The sequence below is a fragment of the Excalfactoria chinensis genome, chromosome 4 (genome assembly GCF_039878825.1).
Source record: "Excalfactoria chinensis isolate bCotChi1 chromosome 4, bCotChi1.hap2, whole genome shotgun sequence".
Classification (NCBI taxonomy): Eukaryota; Metazoa; Chordata; class Aves; order Galliformes; family Phasianidae; genus Excalfactoria; species Excalfactoria chinensis.
Genome location: NC_092828.1, coordinates 77062147 through 77083628, shown reverse-complemented (window position 1 = coordinate 77083628; position 21482 = coordinate 77062147).

The window sequence follows — 21482 nt, the reverse complement described above, 5'->3', positions numbered from 1 at the left end:
AACCAAACCCCACCATGGAAAGCCAGAGGAAAGGATATTGTGCACTTTCAGGCACAACAAATACAGAAGAAAAACACTGGGAAAGATAGTTGTTGAATACATTTGAATAACAAACACGTTTGAGGAAATCCCAGTCTGCTTGGGGACAGAGAAAAGGAAAATAAATTCATCACATTATTCACTGGAAATTATTTGTTCAGCTCTGCTCCTTAATGTGTCAGCTAAAAATGATTTCAAATAGTGAAGATTTTCTTTTCTGGCTAAAAATGACTCAAAAAGAAATGAATATTCCAGTCACCAAGTGAGGTTAATATATGAGTTTCATAGCCATTTACTCAACACTTCTGTTCCCTGCAGAGTAATGGCAATGAGATGCATTCTGGGATTGCCAGAGGTGAAACCATAGTAGATGTTCTTGAATAATTTAGCAATGTATGAAAGCTTATTTCATCATCATCAACACAGTAATACCTTGCACCAACGGAGTGCTTTACATTTCTGTTCTCCAAAGCTGTGCAAGTGTTCCTACTCCCATTTTTCAGGTATAGAAACTCAAAAATAGAGAAATAAAGTCACTTTCGAAAGGAGATGGGGGCTGTGACAGGCCCAGGATAAAAGTTCAGATCCTTAATAATGGGAATCTCCGTGGGTGAAGATGCTGCAATTGAAACCTGTATAACTTAAGCTTGCTAAAAAAAGTAAACTAAGGAAAAGTATTTTTTCTTCTTTTTCTTTTCTGGTAAAGTAAGAATTGAATGAGCTTTCTGCTTCCTACTGACAGCTTTTCTTCTTCATGCCACCCCCTCCTTTTCCAGAGTAATTCAAATGTAAGAATATTGCTGGTGTACGTGCTCTGGTTATTTTGAATGAGCAGGGCAGATTTGTATCCAGTTCTTGCAATGGGAGGAGGCTGTGTTATGCAGTAATTATTAATGTTGGGCTAAAGGAACAGAGGAACTCTCATAGTTGTCTTTGGGCTGTTCAGACGCGTGTGTAGTTGGCAACTTTTTTGTGCTTAAAGAGTCTAAAATCTCATCAATCTCATTCTTCCCTGAATGTAGATTGGTCTTTAATGAGATCAATGAATAGTGCTGGTACTTTGCCGGCCAAAATTGTAAATGTGCTGTTGTTTCCTATTTACCCTGTCGCACAGGGATTTTGGAACATTACTGCTAATGTGTTTTGCATTCTATTGCTTTCCCATAAAATTTATGGCCAGAGAGAGACTGTAGAACCAGTATAGGCAAAGCTAGTTGTATTCTCTGTATTATACAGATATTTAAGTCTGTGGTTGCATAACAGTCAAAGGGATATACAGGGCAAAGAGGGAAATGGGAATGAAAACAGATTTGAGATTGATTTCATAAAAATGAAACTTTGGTTTTCTGAGCTTTGTTAGAAAAATAAATGTGGCTTGAAACAGCTTAAGGTAAGTGATCTTAACAGTGAGAATCCATGAAAGCACCTTCAGCTAGCCCAGGTAGGAGGGGAAAGCAGGCTTTTGGGCATGGGTGATGGATCACCAAACACTAGTGTGTGGATCTGGAGTAGTATGAAAGGATTGCGCTGCCTCAGCCCAGTGCCTTCCCTTTGCTGTCCTTTTTAGCACTGTTTGGTCCCATTCCAGCTCTAAGGGTGATATGGGTTCATGCTGAAGAAGAAATGTATCTGGTACTGCATTGCAAAATGCTGAGTTTGGTATTTCATTCTCTTTTTGTTGCATTTGTCTATGACCCACCATCCTCAAGTGGCTCCCAAGGAAGTTGTTCCCATAGAGATTTTGCCTTAAAATGGAAAGTCTCTCCATGCCAGGGAACGGAGTCATTGCTGTGCATCCTTTCTGTATTAATCTTATGAAAGGCAAGGTGGTCCAACACCAGGTTAAAAACCACAGTTCTTTAGAGTATTATATGGGAGAAGGAGGGAGGCAGGATGCAGAGGCCTCTTAGTGCATTTGTGGCAAGTTGCGCACCAAATCACCTTTTGTACTGACCCACAGCTTCACCCTTGCTGTATGGGATGGTGATCAGAAAGCAGAAAAGATGTAGAGGGTTCAATTCAAGCAATCTGAACTGGACTCTTCAGAAAGAATCTAAAATGTCTGAAGCAAGTAGTGGATAAAGAACCCAAAAATCCTGAAGGAATTCTGAGAAAGATGAGAGGCTCCCAAAGCTGAGCAGCAGAACCAGAGTGTGTCAAAGAGCACGTGTAGATGTGTGGGTTGGTACTGCCCATGCCTGCAGTTCTAGCCCTCCTGAGCCTGCCTAGGGTGAGCGGTTCATTACCCTCCTGCTCGGATATTTTCCAGCCTTGTGCTGTTCTGAGCTGCCATTAGCCTTGCTGCTATTGTGCTATTCCCGGGGACACCAGCTGTGAAATAGCACCTGGCAGGTGATAGCAGAGCTGGGGAGGCCGTTTGATTAACTCCAAGAAGTGATTTCTGTGGCTTCTGGCTGCCAGATGAACTGTGCACCTGCTCTTGGCTGGGGCAAAGGGTGGGTAGGTTGGATGCTAAGGACAGCAGACTACGGAGCTTAGGCATGGTGTGGGTGGTGACAGAAGAGAAAGATAAAACAGCTTTTTGAGGAGCTGCCCTGAACTCTGTCCTTCTTTACAGTGGTAAAAATATGGAACAGCTCTTCTTGGTTGATGGTTTCCTTGGAATACACATTGATCTTAAGTGATTGCTACGTTTTGCCTTCATCCTCTGAATAATATGGCTTTCTGTGCACTTCTTCCTCTTTGGACACCTGTTATATTTATGCTCTTAACAAACCTTCCCCTGCAAAGAGTAAGTTTTCCCACCATTACTTTATGCAGGACTTAAGTGTGCATCCTCCCTTGAATTCTATACCCTTCCATTCTTTCTTTTTCTTTTCATTTTCTTTTTTTTTTTTTTTTTTCCCCCTCTGTCTTTCCATCCTTAAGTATCTCTGAATTGGCAGATAAAACAGTTATTGTTCATATTACAGAAAGATTGTAATGGATTTATATAAAACTCAGACAGTGGCATTGTTCTTGAAGTCCATTTTATTGTAATGAAGTTCCACTCTTAATATTCCATGATCTTCAATGTCCTTTACAAGTAACTTTTTATAAATGAATCTATAATAATCTAATTCAAGTCAGTTAAAGTGGATAACTATACTCCAATTATGATATTGGGAAGAGTTTTTACATAATGGGGGCTTTTATATAGATGGTTAACGCTAATACTGTAGTTTACAACATACTGTATGAATCACTAATTAAATGCCTAAGTAGCAATAATGGAAGTGGAACTATCAATACAGAGAAGATATCAATGATGTAAGGCATTAATAAAACTTTATGGCACCATTTAATCTTTTTTTATGGGTACTCCATTATGTCAATGAAAAGAAAAGGCAGAAAAAAACAAAGTAAGAAAGAGTGGAGCTGAAAGGGACAAGAAAATGAAAACCCACACGTTCTTTGCTTTGTACCTGGCCCATTATGAGAGGAAGATACAAAATTCATTAGAGCTACACATTGAAAATGTGTAGCTTCTTAAATATGTAGGTTCCATCGCAGCTGAATAAGTTTACTTGCTGCAAAAGTGATGTTCTACAAAACAAATTGAGGGCAGCGTAAATAGTACCCTCAGTAGAGGAATATAAGTTTAGTAACAAGCTGCCCAAAAAGGAACAGCCAAACTGTTGTTTTCCTGCTATTGGCCAGCAGAGATGACTAGCAGGGTAAATATATAAACATTTATATTGGAAGGAAAGACTATTAACAAAGGTATTTTATTTTTAAGCCAATGCACAAAGTTGGCTCCCAGCGCTGCCGAGGAGCGGAGGCAGCCCCTGACGGGACATCTCCGCTGTGTCCCTTGGCTGCCCGCCAGTGTCCCCCGCAGGAAAGCGAGCTGCCCATCTGCATATCAAAGCGGAGGAACAAGCCAACCCCAGCAGACCTCTAAAGGGAAGTGAGAGTATATGGGAATTTTTAGTTTTAACAACTCTCAATAAAAAAAAGACCACCTCCATTCCTTTCATGCAACAGTCGCTTCAGATGCTTTTGTAACACATTTGAGCAGAAATTAGTATTTAACCCTTCCTGTTCTCACGCGGGGAGGTTCAGTCCAGGCTGTTTTGGCACCCAAAAAAGATATTTTTTTTTCCTCCAGTCACACTTGCTGTGAGCTCCACGCAGTGCTTTGAAAAGCGCTGTACCAAGGCCTCATCCACACCTTGCTGTTTGTCATGCCTCAGGCTCAGTGCTGTTGAGATGACAAGTTTACCTAGTGCAAGATTCTTGCCTTGTGCATTTCTTTGCCGCACTGGAGGTGTTTGCCATTCTCTGGATGAAACGTGGCTGCTCCACCTTCCCTGTGTATCTGTCACTGGGCCAGTTGGAGCCAACAACCTGCCTTGCAGCTTCTAATAAAATAAATCTTTCTGTATTATTTTAAAAGTCTGACTTCAATATGAATAGAGGCCATGAATATTCTTTGCCAATATCAGTGAAGATTAGCTCTAAGAAATAATGTCTTTCTGTGACAGAGAATTCATTATTTCCCTTGCCCATCCAATATGGCTGTTCGCAACTCTCTGCCTTGGGTACACAAGATGTGGACATCAGTAATCCTGCAGTTTCCCAGGTGAAATTTGTGCTGACCTCCCCCCTTTCTCCTGTGCATTCCTTCCTTTTGCAGCTGCAATGTCTGCACTCTTTGAGCACCTCTGGAGAGCCATGGGAGTTTAACTTCCCCATTATGCTTCCGATGTTTGTTAGCCAACCCAAACTGCAGAGTGGGTTTTGATAATTTGTTGCTCAATGAAATGCAGATGAAATGCATGAATAGATACAGCTCCATCACTTGTATTGCCAGATGAACCTTAGGTGTGGTATTAATGCATGATCTAGTGCAGATAGCCAAAAATATAGACTAGGTTAATTAAAGTTTTGTGATGGAAAATTCAGTGCCACGAAATTTGCAATATGATTTCCATGTCTACCTCTGATAGACAAGTACCATAGCTTCCATTAGATCCCGTATTTCAGGAAAAAGATAAATCAGGATGTCACATTTGTGTCAGGAAAATGCATCTTTTCTTGAGGCACCTCTTGGGACCCAAGTGTCAATTAATGTAAACTGATAACGCTATGATTTAACAAACTGAGCCTATGACTTGAAAGTTCCATACAGATTTCTTCTTTCAATATTTGTATGGGGACTCTTTTCACTCTGTATGGGAGGGCCTGTAGGCTTTGTAAGGGATAAAGCAAAGACTATCCAGGCTGTGGATGTCTGGTGCATTACAGTACTTTGTGCACTATGAAGTGCACTGTTTCCACCACTTTTAATATTAAAATATCACTTAAAATGTGCATTGTTGTATTTTCCCTGCTAATAGGCTTCTCCATCCATTTGTTGTCAAAAGACTACTTGGTGGTTCCTTTTCACACATGTGAATGAAGTAAACCTGCCTGGTATTTATACTGGTGTTTTGTTTTTGTTTTTGTTTTTTTATATTTCATCAAGAAGAAAACCTGGTGCAAGCACCCAACATAACAGCCAAGATAAGTATTGTGTGCTGGCTCCTTCCCTGAAAGCCTGTGATATCACTGATGGCTGGTAGAGCTGGGGCTGTTCTCAATGGGTTGCTGTTAAACCTTCATTATCTTTGTGTTGCCCTTGTGCTGTATGCCTACAAAGCACTGCTTCTGGAGCAGTTCAAGCCCTTCCTGTTGGGTTGACAGGGTACACGTGTGAGCTGTGACGTTCCTCTGAAGCTAAGTGTTGACAGTTTTGCATAATCAGCGAATTTTGTTGTTGCTGTTGTTTGCTTGTTTGTTAAAAGTAAATTACAACACTTGCAAAGGGAAAAAATGGAGAAGTTTCCAGAACCACTGTACTCGTTCCATGATGTGACAACGGTGGGAGCTTCTCAGTGACCATAGTACACCTTACTGTCTGCTGCAAGCTCTGCTCTGAGTGCTGGGCTTGTTTGCCTTCTGTTTCTTGAGCTTATAAACATTTTGGGGCTGAAACTGCTACAGAAGGTAACAAGAGCAGTGTTAGCTCCCTGTCATGGGCTGCTTAAGGGAAATATCACAGGCAGGTGGGGCAAAAGGGCAGATGAAGCTGGCTTACACCTGAGCTCTTGTTTTTAAGCATGCTGCCATGTGTGGAGCGTGATGGAAATTTTGATGCAAGTTTGCCAGGATTATGCTACCTAGTGTATATACGTATGGCTCTGTGATGTTACACAATGCTTTTACACTGAGACCGTAAAGTTCTGATGGAAGTTGCAATTGAGCAGGTGATTTGGCACAGATCTTTGCTCCTGCAGTTGTACCAGAAATCCTCTGCCTTTGATGGAGTGAAGAAGGCATCGAACATCCCAAACAAAACCCCCTCTGCTGTTTTTGAGCAGTCTGTATGTAGGTACTACTTGGTTATTATGTTTAATTAGCAAAACAGGAAAGATGATGCAATATCCTCAGTTCTTCACCTCCTAGATCAAAATGCTGTTGGCTTCAAAAGGCATTATACCAGGATGCACATTTAGAATAGGTGAGCTGGAGCAGCTTTCTTCAAGCAGGTTTGGCTTTTTGTGGTTGAAGGTGTGGGGAAAATCAATTCTGGAGGAGGTAGTTAGGCCTGGTTAGGCTCAATCATAAGATGGGCATAGAACTTTCCTTACAGTTTCTAATGTCCACTAATAAAATTCCTGAAATGCAGAAAGTTTGAGTGGTGTGCTGAAACTGTGATTAGCAGTGGTACTCTGATAAAAGATGTTAAGGGCTAATATGCCACAAGACTATATCAGTACTTTGGATTGACTCCACCTTGTTTTGCCTAAAATAATAGCAAATCCGTTATCTTATTTGTAACGGTGCAGAATGTGAAACTATATATTCCAGACTGAACTGAGGAAGCTGCTTTCTGATCACTTGCCCCATGCTGTGAGCAGATTAATAACTAAATCTCCCCAAATACGTGTGTTCTTCCTTTGGTGATTCTTGCAGTCTGTTTTATTTGCTACAAAAAATTCTACTTAATCTGATGGAAACCTGCACCGCCTTTTTTCATCTAATTTCTCTCCTCTGGGTTGTTTATCCTTCAAATGTGTATTAAAGGAATGAGGAAAATATTTAATGAGCTGTTAAAGAATGGGCCACAATCAGGAAGAAGAGTACTCACCGTCCTCTTTTGGCAAGTACCTTTCAGGATATCTCCTTATAAATCACCTGCATGAATTGAAGGTGTGAATAAAACCTGTTTATGTGCTACAGTGTGATAAGAAAGTAATGTTTTGAGAAACGTGGTTTGGGGGGATGAGGGCTTTCAGTTGTGTGCAGGTGGGGGCTGTGGGGTGGGGCTGCAGCAGAGTTTTGCCCATGTCTATCTTAGCTCATGTTGAGGGCAGCAACCGCTCTTTTGGAAGAGGAAGAAAGAAAAAATAAATAAACGTCTTTAGAAATATTGCAGTCCTAAATTCATGCTAATGCCATGAAACAGAAATTAATTTAGAGGTCTGACTTAATGTAGCTTTTGGCCTAAGTTTTAACTTCAGGTACATCGTGTTTCAAATAGTAATATAATTCTTTTCCTTTCAGTGAGAAATTTAATTACGTGACTGTGTTGAGCAATTTCTGTCAGAATTAGCAATTTCTTTCTGCCTGCTCCGTGGTTTGTGTGCACGTGGAGGAGATGATTCTCATTTGCAAATAATTTCAGCATTTCTCCCTGTCGGCAAGGCTGGATAGGATGGATCAAAACAAAAATTGCTTTCAAACTGCTGCGTGCAAAACAATCTGCTCCCAAACAAAGTGGCTCAGAAAATACGCTCCTTTACAAAATTCTTATCTGTTCTCCCTTCACAGTGTTTATTAGAAACTGATAACGTTACCTTTTAAATGTGAAATCCAGCAGTATCTCGAAACACTTGTAGAATACCCCCCAGTGCTCTCATATAATGATCTGTAACAAAAGGTTTTAGGAACAACTTTTGTCATGAAAAAGAAAAATAGCATTTTTCTTTTTTTCTTATCCATTCTTCTGCCCATCAACTAAATCGTCTACAAAGCTGTTATTAAATTAAATAATGAAGGATTGAAATGTTAGAGGGAGAAAAGGCTACATCGGCTATTGTTACTTCCAATATACTGAGCTTGGTTAAGTAACTTCAGCTTTTTCATTTATTTCATATATCTCAGATTGGTATCTGGTTAAGTCATAACATCTTACCCCTGCCAACAGGCAAGCTCTGCAGAATTTACTGCGGTGAAATGCAGGCATGCTTCACGTAGCCTTAATTTGTTTTGAGATCTCATCTTTTATCTATGGAAACCTGCTCTCTCAGCAGGATGAACTTCTCTGCGAGAAAGTAAATTGGTTGTAATGCGGCGTAGGTCCCAGCATGCAACGCTTATTACAGCTCTCCCTTCTGACACCTTGCAAAATGGGTGGAAGAAAGAGTTAAATCAGCCTTTAGCATCTTGCGTAATTATTCCTGGCCAGTTGTCTCCAAGTGGAAACTCACAATTTGTTACCACTTAGTTGGTTTCGGTGAATGGGGAGGATTCATTGCTTTTTGCCAGCATTCAGACCTTTTGTCAGACAGTTTCGAGAAAATTGCCATCTCTTTTCTTGCTACTGTTCCAGGTTTAGCCATGCTTGGTTAAGTCAGTGCTCAGGTTTCTCTGGATTCCTGCGCCTTCATTAGTAGCATGCAATTTCTTTTTTTCTTTTTACTAATTTTTCTGAGTCTTGAGCATGCTAATGTTTTCTGAGCGTCTCAAGAGACCAAACAAATAAAAACCTAACCACAAGTATAGATGCATGGCAATAAAACTGATGAGAAATAACAGTGGCAATATAACATAAACCCACATCCATGTGCTTGTTTATAGGTCAGTTAACTTCTTTGAGCAGTACAGGGTAAGTGTGGATTGTGCCTTCACTGGAAGGATCCTGGAGAATTTAGTGACTGAAGGGTTATTTTCTTTAATGACAACAGAATGAGTTGTAGTACGCTGTTTCTGATTAACCAACTGTGACAAACGGTAATTCTCTTTAAACGTGGCTTGGAGAAATTAAATCCAAGGTGATTTAAAAGCTACTGAAGAACTTTTGAAGCCAACTTAAAGAAAAAATAAATAAAATAAGGCATGGAGAGCACCTCGACACTCTGTGTCCTCCTGTCCAGATGTCTCTGAAGGTTAGAAGGTTCCTCTTGGGTATTCACAGGGATGTTCCCATCCAGATGTAGTATCTTTATCACTGCACTGTGCTATCAGAAATAATTTCTAGTCAATGTGATCTTTTGACCTAAAGAACAGTAGTTTGTTATGAAGCCAGGAAATCATGTTACTTAAGATAGATATTTGAGGCTAAGAGGAGTGAATTACTCTCCTATCTGAATTCCACAAAACTTGTGCTGTGCCTCTTTTGAAAGCCCATTCGTGGGGCATGGATCAATACAAGGGGGCTGAGGACTTCCAGTTGCAATGCTCAAAGCTTTAGTTTGTATTTGAGGTTTAAAGGAGTCTCAATTTACCAGAGCAAGAACCAGCTGCGTTCATCTGGTGTCATGCTAACAGTCTATGAATAGTAATGAACTCTTCTTCGTTGAATTGAATCATCATAAAGTATAAATACATTATCTCAAAACAGGACTCGATTTCACTCTGAAGATATCTGAATCTGCCTGTGCAGCCCAATTAGATTGCTTAAAACAAAGAGAGCGGGAAATCTCAGACTGAGCAATGTTTGCATTTCCTTGGGCGCTGTATGATAGATGTATGAAGTATGTGTAAAATACAGATGACTTAATACTCTGGGTCTTTTTTGCTAATTGTGTGTCTAGAAATAGCACACAAATGCCAGATTTTATATTATGACCTTTAAAATCACGAGGAAGGAATTTGTAATTGCTGTGGGAGTGATGTGAATCCAGTTGGTAGAGCAGCTCGCTGGTTGTCCCTGCTTAGTCAAACACAAGATACAGCTGGACAGCAAACAGCCAGGGACCCTTTACAGCAAGGTGGAGCCTGGACACCAAGTCCTGTATGAGGAAAGGCATATGGATGCATACATCCCTTCTTTTGCAGGTTATGTGCTTGAGCAGCTCTTTTACATGTGAAGAAGAAAGTGAGGCAGCTGCAGTGGTGTGATGTGCAAAGCTGTGAGGGCTTCCCAGTATAGCTCTCTTCATCTGCTACTCTTTATGTAGCTGAGTTATTCCAGTGCAAACATAAATCTTTTTTATTTAGAAGGCACAGTGTTTCAGCTATTTTGTGTTATCGTGGTGTCAATGGTTTCAATATGATCTCCCGAAATTGCTTTTGTCAGCTATGGAGTAATGCTGCTGGGGAAATGCATGCCTGTTTGTATCTGCGCCTTTATATTTTACTCTACACATGCATGCACACAGACACATACACATAAATATTATAATTATCAATGGCACACTTTCTAAGTTTTTCAGCTATATAAGGTAAAGCAAGGGTTGCTTTTCTTGAGCATGAATGACATATTCATTTTCCTTTTTCTGTACGGATGAGTTTATCCCTTCACAGGAGTTTCTAGGGTGCATATTCACAGATGTTAGTTGAAAATAGTTGTTTTCTGTAGCTATTCTGCAATTTGTGCCCAAACTCTTCTGGTTGCTTAAGCAGTCTGATGGCTAATAGGTAGCCTCACTGGAAAGGAGGTTTTCCTTTTCACTGTTTCATAGTAACTATTTTTCCTGTAAGGTTTTTGCTGTGTGTATTCCTTCAGAATTATCCTGCATCATCTTGCTTTCTTTTCCTTTAGTCCATCACACCTGTGGTCTAGACCTGAGAACAGTGACCCTTCTGGTTCTGAATTAACAAAAAAGATTTAAGAGCCTGGAAAAAGAGAAGCAGCTACATTAGATACATGAAGAAATATTGGCTGGCTGATGGCAGGTGTTACTGAATGCTTCTGTTAGCAATAAGGCTTCGTGTTTCGGATGGTACCTGGTACCCAGGAATCTCAGAGTTGCTGCAAGATGGCAATTAACTTTGTCGTGTCTTGGGGCAAAAAGGCAAATAATGCTGTATTCAACTTCAAACTGGGTGGGTAGAGGCATAACACACATAGGTGTGATATTCAGCAACATGTCAGGCTGAGGTGTGGCACAGCTCTACCTGGAAAACAAGCCCTGAGCCCCTGACACGTCTTCTCAATCTATACAGATGGTCTTGGGGTACCTCTTGCTCTGTGAGTGCTGGTGGAAGTGGGGAACCAGCAGCACTGTCTTCATGCTCTGGTCTCCAGCATCACCCATCGCCTTCCTTTGGCTTCTACCTTTTTCCTACATCTCTAGGCAAGGGCTGTCCTGGTGCTGGGAGCCCCCCCTTTCCAGCCATGCGTGGAACAGTCAGCTCTCTCAGTCTTCATGAAACATGCTCTGATGTGTTGTTCATGGGTAGCATTCTGCAACCTAGTGACAAAAAAGCTGGGTTCATTTTATTATTTTTAATGCTTGCAGAATTATTTATTAATAGGTATTCTGACTCCTATGAATCATGGAGCAGTATTTCAACTGTTATCAGGCAAATCAAGCAGCCAGTGCTGAACACACTTAAAGTAGTATAGCACGATGCATTGGTCACATTAATGGCAAGCGGTAGCATTTGTAGTCTGAGAGAGTTAAACATATGACAACTGCCATGAAATCATTGTGTTCTGCACTTTGAAGCTTTTCTAGGAAGAAATTGCAGACTTAAAATAACGCTTGTTCATTATTTTCCTATCATGTGCTTTCATTACTTCATGAGGATTAGTGAGATGGTGATCACGTATCTGTATTCATGAGTGCCAATCCAGCATTATTGGTATTTACTCCGATTACTCTCCTGAAGAAAATACTTCACATTATCAAAAAATGGTCTTAAGTGGATATGTTTTGCAACAAAGCACAGTGGTGCTAATCCGATGAGATGTTGTGAAGTGCTAATATAGTCAATAATCAATATTTAATAAGAATTATGGAAATAACTATTCTTCAGGACGAGTATTTAGTGATTGTATTTGATTTTGATAATTGTTTGCTGAGTCTGGTGGATTATATATTTTTTTCTTCTGCATGGAGTTCAGTTTTTAGGGGACAGTGAAGGAAACCAGAACTTCCAGTTTCAGTGAACAGGTTCAAATCAAATAAGCACGGTCTTCTATCTGGGATATCTTAGCAATGGTAGGCTTAGACAGTTCTACCAAAATTTTGTTTCTGTTTTTTTGCACTTGCTTGACTCTGGAGAAAGGGTGTTGAAAGTTTTCTCTCCCACCTTCAGAGTGAGGTTTACTGGTGATGAGAAACTGTAGGAGACTTCTGTGTAACAAAGTTCAGCTTTATTTATCTTCCACCTGCAAAGCGAGCGATGAGTGCTACTAAGAGACTGGAAAGTTCATTCTCTCCAGCAAGGTTACTCTTCTTGATGAGCATTAAAAGATAGCTTTAAGCCATTCACAATTATGACCTTGACTAGGAAAATGTAAGTTAATAAGGCTTCAACAAATTATGGTCTTTTTGGTCGATTTGCCTAGTGAACTGTTAATTGTAAAACTGAAAGACATTATGTTCAGCTTTCTCTATCACATCTTTTGTGTTTTAACAGTGACACTTCATTGAGTGCAATTAACAAAGCCTAGGAGATTTATTAACACACTTCTTCATGGCCAATGATCCATTCCACTTAAGACATAACACTGTAAAATGCACATTATCTCCTTTTGGCACTTACAATAATGCTTCATGAACTAGGAAGGCATATGTTAAAGCAGATAAAATAGCATTATTAGCTGACAAATCTTACAATTTATTAGACAGTTAATTTATCAGCTTAAAAGACACTTAAAACAGCTGTGCATTTAATGTCTTTTTAATGTATCCAGTAAAACTTGCATAATTGCCTGTAGTGCAATTTATTTTTAGCTATGTTGCAAAATGTCTGCATTTACTGTTTACATCTTCTTTAATTTTTCCTGCAAGGCTCATCACATCTAGGCACAAGCCCCAACAATGAGGGCAGATCATCAGATAAAAAGACTCCTTGTACAAATGGCTGCCCATGAATGGACTATTCAGAAGTACACGCTGAGCTGGACCAAAGGGTTGTTTCGTTTTATCTCCACCCCAAGGGCAAGAGGGAGAAAGGAGCAGGGCTGCCTGGCGCAGTCATGGGCTGCCAAGCACGGCACAGCAGAGACCGCCAACGCCTTTGCTGGCATTAGCATTTGGAGCCCATTCGGAGCCACATGTCTGGGGTGTAAACTAACAAGGCTCCAAGACGGCATGAGCAGAGGTGTTTCATTTTATAATTAAGGTAACTGCTCCCAGCAGATCAATTGGATCAGACCTAAGTGCTATCTGTGAAGAAAGTGTTAGGGAGAATACACATTTAATGACTCTGATGCATAAATTGCCTGTGTTTGTTTATTGCTCTCTAATTTAACGGAACCTTTTGTTAAGTCTTTCTGGCTTTTCTCTCTCTCTCTCTCTCTTTTATTTATTTATTTATTTTTACCATACCGCTGGTAATGATTTCTGTGGGAACAAAGGGTGTTGCTTATTAAAATAAAAAGTCAAACATCGCTGTTTCCATTAATTAAATGTCAGATTAGCTTAATCTTTTTATAAATATTGGATATAATCTATTTACAGAGAGAAAGCTGGTCTGCAAATGCCGGCATAAGGCACAGGAGTGCAAAAGAGCAGTTCTGGTTTGCAGCAGGCGGGTTGGGTGAGGGATGCGGTGGGTCAGGCTAATGTCTGCAGGGGAGTGGTGGAACAAGGAGGTGAGTGAGTTACAGAACATGATGGGAACAGGAGTGTAAGTAAAACCAAAACATCAACAGCAGCACAAAACAAAAGAAAACAAACAAAAAAATCAACCAACAACAAAAAACAACGCTCAACCCTCCCAAAATTGGACCAAACAAAAACAAAAAACAAACAAACAACAACAAACAACAACAAAAAGCAACACCAAAATTAGCAAAAGGAACTCATTTGGAGAGTTCAGGCTCACATTTCCAAATGATTTTCCAACCCCATGGGCGCCTGTATCCACATGCCCAGAGACAGCAGATGTGTGGAATGAATCAACATGGGCTGTGTGCTGCAAATATAAGTAGAAGGATAAAACATTTTTGGAGGAAAGGTGGAAGAAAAGTGGTAGCCTTTTGGTCAAGGAGTGTGATTCAATTGATAATAAGAAATAAGAGAATTCAGGGCTAACAAGCCTTACAGTCCTCCCATCATGACCACACGTCTTTTGTCTTTCTTGGTGTGGCTATCCATTCAGAACTGTTGCACTTGATACCAGTTTACCAAAGCGGTGAGTATCGATGGTGGCAGTAGTATAATCCCAGTCATCCTGCAAATTGCCAATGGAAGCTTTTCCCATAAATGACTTAGGTTGGTAATCTGGCCATATGATAAAGAATCCAAATGAGTGAATGTGAAAAAAATATGTGGATTTCTGAAGTCAAGTATAATAGAGGCATATGGATACGTATTCATTACAAGAAAATTTTACTTATTACATTTAATTAAACCTAAACATGTAATAGGGCATTATTCATGCAGGGATAGTCATCTAATGAGTGCTGCTTCGCAGTTCGATTAGTGCAGCATTGTTGTCTATTTTATTGCTGTACAGTACTGGGTTGGAAAGTTGTCTTTGTCCCAGTTACAGTGGAATTCTGATTACGTCAGGTTTTGGTAGCTGGCAGCTGGTAACTCTTGTATCACAAATCTCTTTGAGGGAATTTCAGGGCTACCACCTCAGAAGTAACTTCCTCTTAAAGTCCTCTCACATCTCTTTTTACCCTATCAGAAGGACGCCATGAGCCACTTCATGTTCTTTCAATTCACAGTTTAGTTGCTGTTTACTTAAAGGCAAAATACGTCTGGGCAGGAAGCTGACAGATGTCGGTTCTTGGTTAGGCCAGTGCTGGTGGGGGCAGTGCTGCTGCTGCGGAGCAGCTTTGGGTTTGCTGTAGGATTTTCTTGTGAAGAGAAAAATCTAACTTTAGAAATCTTGTCAGGGCAAAATCCTGGGGCTGCTGGCATTTTAAACAGCTAAAACTTTAATTCCCTGTTACGTGGGATGGTTCACTTCCATAAGCTAGTTACTTATAAGGACCTTGCGTCAGAGCGGGTTTTACTGACTTTCTAATAGCATTCCATTTGAGATTAGTTATTGGGAAAATACGTATAATTTCCAGGCTATTGTGCCGTACCTCACTGTCTCATTAGGTGGGATTTGTCTCCCTTGATGTGTGAAATACCTCTTCCTGCCACCATCCTCTTAGCAGTAATCGTTATGGAAGTTTATTTTTCAAAGCCTACATTTGAACAGGAAGCAGTTCTTTAACAAGAAACACATTTGGCATTGTGGAGAGCAGTGCGAGGGAATCAGGGGCCTTTGGACATCTCTGTCAGGGCTGCAGCCTATGGGGAAGGATTCATTGGGGCTGGTGCTGCTCCAAGCCTGCACCTGGGGTTCCCAAAAATACATGGATAGCTCTGTCCTTGCTACAAGATGGGGGGGAAGAAAAAGAGCTCGTACCATGGGTTTACAGGGAATGGTTAGAAAACCATATCCAGAGCGTTACCTTATGAAACAGCTTAATGCTGTGTATTTTAGTGTATATCTCATTTCATCCTCTATAGCGGTAAGTAAACTTCTGCCCTTCTTTCTGCTCGTCTGTGAATTTAACCTGTGCTCACAGAAGATGAACCTGTAGTTAAAACTGGTTTTGGCTCAAGTTGTTTTTCCCCCTGAGCATCAGATGCCAGATGTTTTTGTTGAAAAGGAAATTAATGGCCTAAATAATGAATATATTGAAGTACTGCAGCCACAGTCCATCTGCTGCTTTAGCCTCTGCTCTTAATGAATCAGGATCAGGTCTTTTTTAATTTTTGGAGTGTATTTGATGCATACTTTGTAGATATGAACAAAACAAAGATTAGCCTACACCACCCAGGAAATGCTGTGTACTTAAACTTTATTTCTAAGAACTTGTTTTTGCTATGATCCCACAGGAATCTGTAATGACCATTTTAGAGCACCCTGGCAATTATCTTTTAAATAAAAAGTTTATTTCACAAAAACCTAGGAAAGGAGAGGCACTATAATAGAAAATGATTGCAGTGTTTTTAATTTGATTTTCTGGAAGTATTTTTGTTTTCAGATATTTTTTATGTGATGCCTTGAAAAGCGGTGGTCTTTCCAGCTGGTCTCATTCTCTGACAGCCTGGGTGTGTGGCTGGAGGTCCAGCTCATTCAGATTTACTAGGCCAGTGACTGGATTCAAGCACTTTGATTTCAGCTCCGGTGAAAATTTGCACTTTAAACCTTGGAATGCAGCTCCTTACAGTTCTTTTTTTCTTTGTCCTTGATTTTATGGCATGCCTAAATCTCTGCCACCACAACAGTCAGCTGAGCAGAGTCCTACCTTTTTTCATTGTGACCAGATGCAAGACTTACCTGATTTTAACTAATGTCAGTGTAAGTGATGACAGGGCTCTGAAGTCACGTACTGGAGCTTGTGGTTTCAAAAGAAAAAAAGCACAAGAGTATTGGCATTAATGTCACTGCCTCTCTTTGGAATTGAGTTGATACAGCAACATATGTAGTTTAAATGAAGAGTGTGCTGTGTTTTCTGCTCTGAGTATCAGCATTTCAAAAACATGGACCTTCTCTGCCAAATTTGTCTCATATGGGCATAAAGAAGGCTATTATTTCTATGAGTGATGGTAGTTGCTTAATGCTCCCTAAAGGAGCAGGGAGAGTCCTGCTCCTCTTCTTCTAAGCTGCTGCCCCAGTGCTATTGCACACAGGTGTGTTTGTCCTCCAGTGGTTGTTATACTAAAGGAAGAGGCATAAGGTTAAGAGACAGCAAAAATACCTTTGAGTTAAGGGGCATATTCCCATAACCTTCATCCCTTCATCTTGCTCTTAAGTGGCTCAAGGTCACTGCCACAACTTCACATTATTTCAGTCCATGCTGGAGAGCTGTGTGGTGGTTCCTTGGCCACCACTGGTCACATTCCCATCAGACACAGTGATACCACCAGCACTCCCACCAGCCCAGGAGCTTCTTGGTGAAGGTACAGCTTGAGGTCTATATTTCGGGAAATAGGCACTTATGAATCACTGCAAACTGCTTCATCACAGCTTCTCGTTGGAGGTGTCTTTCATTTCATCCCTTCGTGTTGTTCCATTGATGGTCTAATATTTTAGTGTGTGAAAAATCAAAGTGGGAAGGAAAAATATTACTATGAATGATGAGATTTAGACCAAGAAAAATATTGGAATGAGGTAATATCTCCTCAGAGAAATGCTCATTTGAAAATGCAATCTCTGCAGCAGAGTATTTTTAGTATCAGTTTTTTTGTATGATTTATTTCACCCCTACATACTGAGTTGCAAAGATACTTGTATTTAGAAAGATAGTTTTTAACATGTACTTGGCGGGCACAGAATTGAAGTCAGTGCTCACAGTCTGCTGAGGATTTGGGGCCCTTCATGTATGATTGTCTGCAGCTTTCTTTGAGGCAATGAGGAAGATAGTTTTGTGATGTGAAAAAGCTATTCTATTGAATGAAAAATATTCCTGATGCAAGTATTTGCATCTGATGGCTGATGGAGTTGAGTTCTGCATTCTTTTTTTAGCACATGTAACATAAAATAGCTTGTTACAGTGCATTGTGTCATTAACTTTTCCATCATAATGAAATATTACATCAACCTTGATATCAGTGGAGGATTTACTGTATAATGCTGTATGGCATAATTCACCTGTATTTTTTGAAGGTATTGATTTGTACATCTAGCTCTCAGAAGTTCAGTGTTCTGTGATTCTGCACCAAAACTAGAAATGCTTGTCTATCTGCGGAAGGTTTATGATACCTTTCCTTAAAACCTGGCTGATTTCAAAGTGCAAATGTTCAGAAGCAGCTTCTTTTATGTTACTGTAGTCCTCCCCCAGGCCAAAAGTTGATTTTTGTATCTTATCAGAATGGCCAAGGATGCAAAATTAAAGAACAGCGGAATCAAAACCACGGGATAAAAATCATCTTTCATTCACTTTAATACTGTGAACCAAAGATTGTTGCTTATAGAGGTCGGCAAAAGTAAATCCTTTTAGTCGGCTGGAGGGAGGAATCTGTAAAACACACACAGGTATAAACGGCGATTGAGAATTTTAATGCATATAATGTTTATTTATATTTTGAAAGCATCAGGGGTTCTGCCTGGGTAAGGAACTGGGTGCTCTCGAGAGCTGGAAAAGATGTACAGTAATTCTTCAAAGTTGTGCTGGTTTGAAAGTCACAGGAAGGGAAGAGGTCTGCCTCCTATGGAGGGAAAATATTTTCATGCACCAGGTCAGTGATCTTCAAATGAAAAAAAAAGAAAGTCATTGAAGCAGGTTTGGAGATACTGGAGTGTAACATCTCCCAAGCAGTCGTTTCAGAGTTGGCCCAGTGGTCTGAGTCAACAACGTGTGTTTGTGCGGCCGCGGTGCCGCTCCCTGCTTGCACCGCTGTTACTTGCACCATTGGAAACGCTCATCTGCAGACTTGGGAATGTTTCTGCAATCTGTAGAATACAGCTGTGTCCCCTGGAAGCAAGGCGATGCAATGCCAGGAGCCATTGGTGCATTATAAGAAGTGGGAATTTAAGCTGGACAATTTAATCCTTCGTTCGTGCTTTGGTACCGTTCCTCTGACCCCAGATTTGTTCAGTCGGCACTGCTGTGTCAGCCTGGATTTTCAGTCCATTTAATCATCTGCCTCTACCTTTTCCCTTGTTTGTTTCTATCTCCACTCTAAAAGGACGGCTTCTAACGTGTTATTGAATGAGGCAGCACTCTGTATGCTGCGGAGCACTTTCCCTTAGTGGTGATAAAATGGTGATAAAAACGAAAAGTGACACTTCAAACACAAGCCTGCTTTTGAGCTTCATTGCATATTGCTTTTTCTCTCCCAAACACAACTCTGTATTTTTTCTCTCAACAACGGATCATTTTGAAAGAGAATAAGAATGCACATATGGCATGGGAAGTCTTCCCAATATTTAGCAATGTGATCTGTAAAAATGACAAAACCTGTGAATGTAGTTAAGCTTCCAGTGCTGCAGAAGTTACTAATATTTGGAGAGAGTAATTTCTGTCCTAGGAAGGCTCCCACTGCTGTTGTGTCTGTGGGTTGGACTTGGCAGAATCCTTACCTCTCTGAGGGCTTTGCAGCAGCTTTGCATCACCAGAGTCTTGTTTCAGGTGCATTTGCTCCCACCCACACTCGGATGGCCTAAACCGGACTAAGAGCTGCAACATTAATTATCCCCTCCTTTTAGTTAATTATAGTCTCAGAGCATGCACATGCTGAAGGCTGGCTGTGGAGATGGCTGGGGGGAGCGGGCAGGAGTGATGCGGAGCTGTCCTGCTATCGTGGCATGGAAGCAGGCACAGTGCCTCACCTGGAGCCTCTTTACACTGTCTTTGCTCTACTTTCTGCACAGAACTTTTCCAAATCCTCACATGAATTTTTCTCATCTTTTCTTTTGCCAGTAGTTAGTCCAATAGTTTTTTTCCGAAAGAAACAAGCGCTTCTTCCCTCTCTGTTCCATCCTAAAGCAGAACTGGGAGGGAATGGAAAAGCACCACAGAAGGCACTGTCCCCTGTAATTTATTTCAGAGCTGTTCCTCGTATTCCTTTCTCTTTGTGCTTGGAAGGTTTCCACAATAGCTCTGGGCAGGACCTGGTTCTGCTCAGACTTGGCCACATCCATTTTTAAACACTCTTCTGTAAGAGTGTTGTGCAGAAATCAGAGCTTTGAGGATGACCCAAACTGATGAAAGATTCAGAAACAGGAGATTGTAGACGGGACTCAGCGAGCTGGGTTTGTTCAGTAGAAAAGTCAATATCTTTCTCCCCGTGGGGCTTAGGAAAAGAAGAAATGAGCTTAGTTTGCGGCATGGATTTTGGATAATAATGCTAGTTAAACATTGAAGCAGCTCTGGTAGGAAGGTTGGCCTGATTCCCCAACAGGTGGGGGTTCTCCTTTTTGGTGAGATTTTCCAAACAGGATTGTCAAATCCTGCTGGGAATAACGCAGGCAATTGTCATCCCCTCAGCTGCCAGGGATGGGAATTCAAGTTCCTACCTCCTGCCTGTGCTCCTAATGCCTGTGTAAACAGGGGAATGGGAAAATGGTGCTTTCTTTTCTGTGCAGAGATGTGAAAAAAATATGTATGTTACTGTTAATATTTTATCACTCCTCTGAGCAATAAAAATTTGGCACTGCTTCCCAAGTTGTTGCAGAAAGGATGGATAATTGATAAGAAAAATGCAGGGAGCATCCCATCTCCTGTTTTTCAAACCTGGCAGGTTATGTGGTATTATGATACATGGACTAAAAGCGCCTGTTTCCATTTATGGACAGGTGAAGTTGATGACTGCACATACAGTTGTCACAGTAATTGTGCAGGAAAGTTCCTTACTGTGAAAATCCCATGGAAATGTCCAAAGATTTTCATCTCGTGTATTAATGCAACGGTAGCCTATGGCAAGCAAAACTGCAAATAATTCTTTACTGTGCTAAATGACATTTGTAATGATAGTAATTCAGAGCAAACCATATGAAGGTCTTATAATAAATAAATGAGGATGTTCTTTAAAATTTCAGTGTTCCAGAGTGCAGCATTTGCAGTAGCTTATTGCGGTTAGTCTCTGTTTCCACTGAACAGCTCTTCCTTCGCCTTGCTCTATCTATCTCAAAATCCCACTGTTTGAAGAAAGGAAGAAAAGTCAGTTTGCTAGATTTTATCTTTTTGCTGTCATAACCTTAATGCAGGTTTTGAACTGAATTTTGCATTTCATGAGTTGTTCTTCCCACACACGCACGTATTCCCACTCCCCCTCAATGAGGTAATTTCATGACAACTAGATTAATATCTTTCACATACTTATTAAACTCAATAAGTGGTCCTGTGCAAACAATTGATATTTAATTACCATATTATCATTCTACTAAATTTTAATTACTAATCATTTAAAATACCTCATATGATATCATTCATGTTAATGCAGATTTGTTTCTCTGTAAATCCTAACTTTAAGTTGAACAAAACTGCAAAGTAATTGGGGTTTCTCAGGGTAACGGTGTCACAGCAAGTACAAGGCATTACCATGCACTGTAGAAATAGAAAGCACAGCTACCAGTTGCATTAAAAAGCATGTGCCAGAATTCAGAAAAGGTTGAATGACTTCCCTTGTAAATCACCTTGCAATCCAATTTCAGCTTAAAAGCCAGCAGAAATTAATATCTAGCAACTGACAATAAGCTGATAGTTAAAAACAGGAACATTTCCAAACTTGGGAAAGAATATTAAAAAAAGACTAAAATCAGTCCTGCAGTAAATTTGCCTTTTCCACTGATCTTTGTTTTTATTTCTGACTAGTATCGAT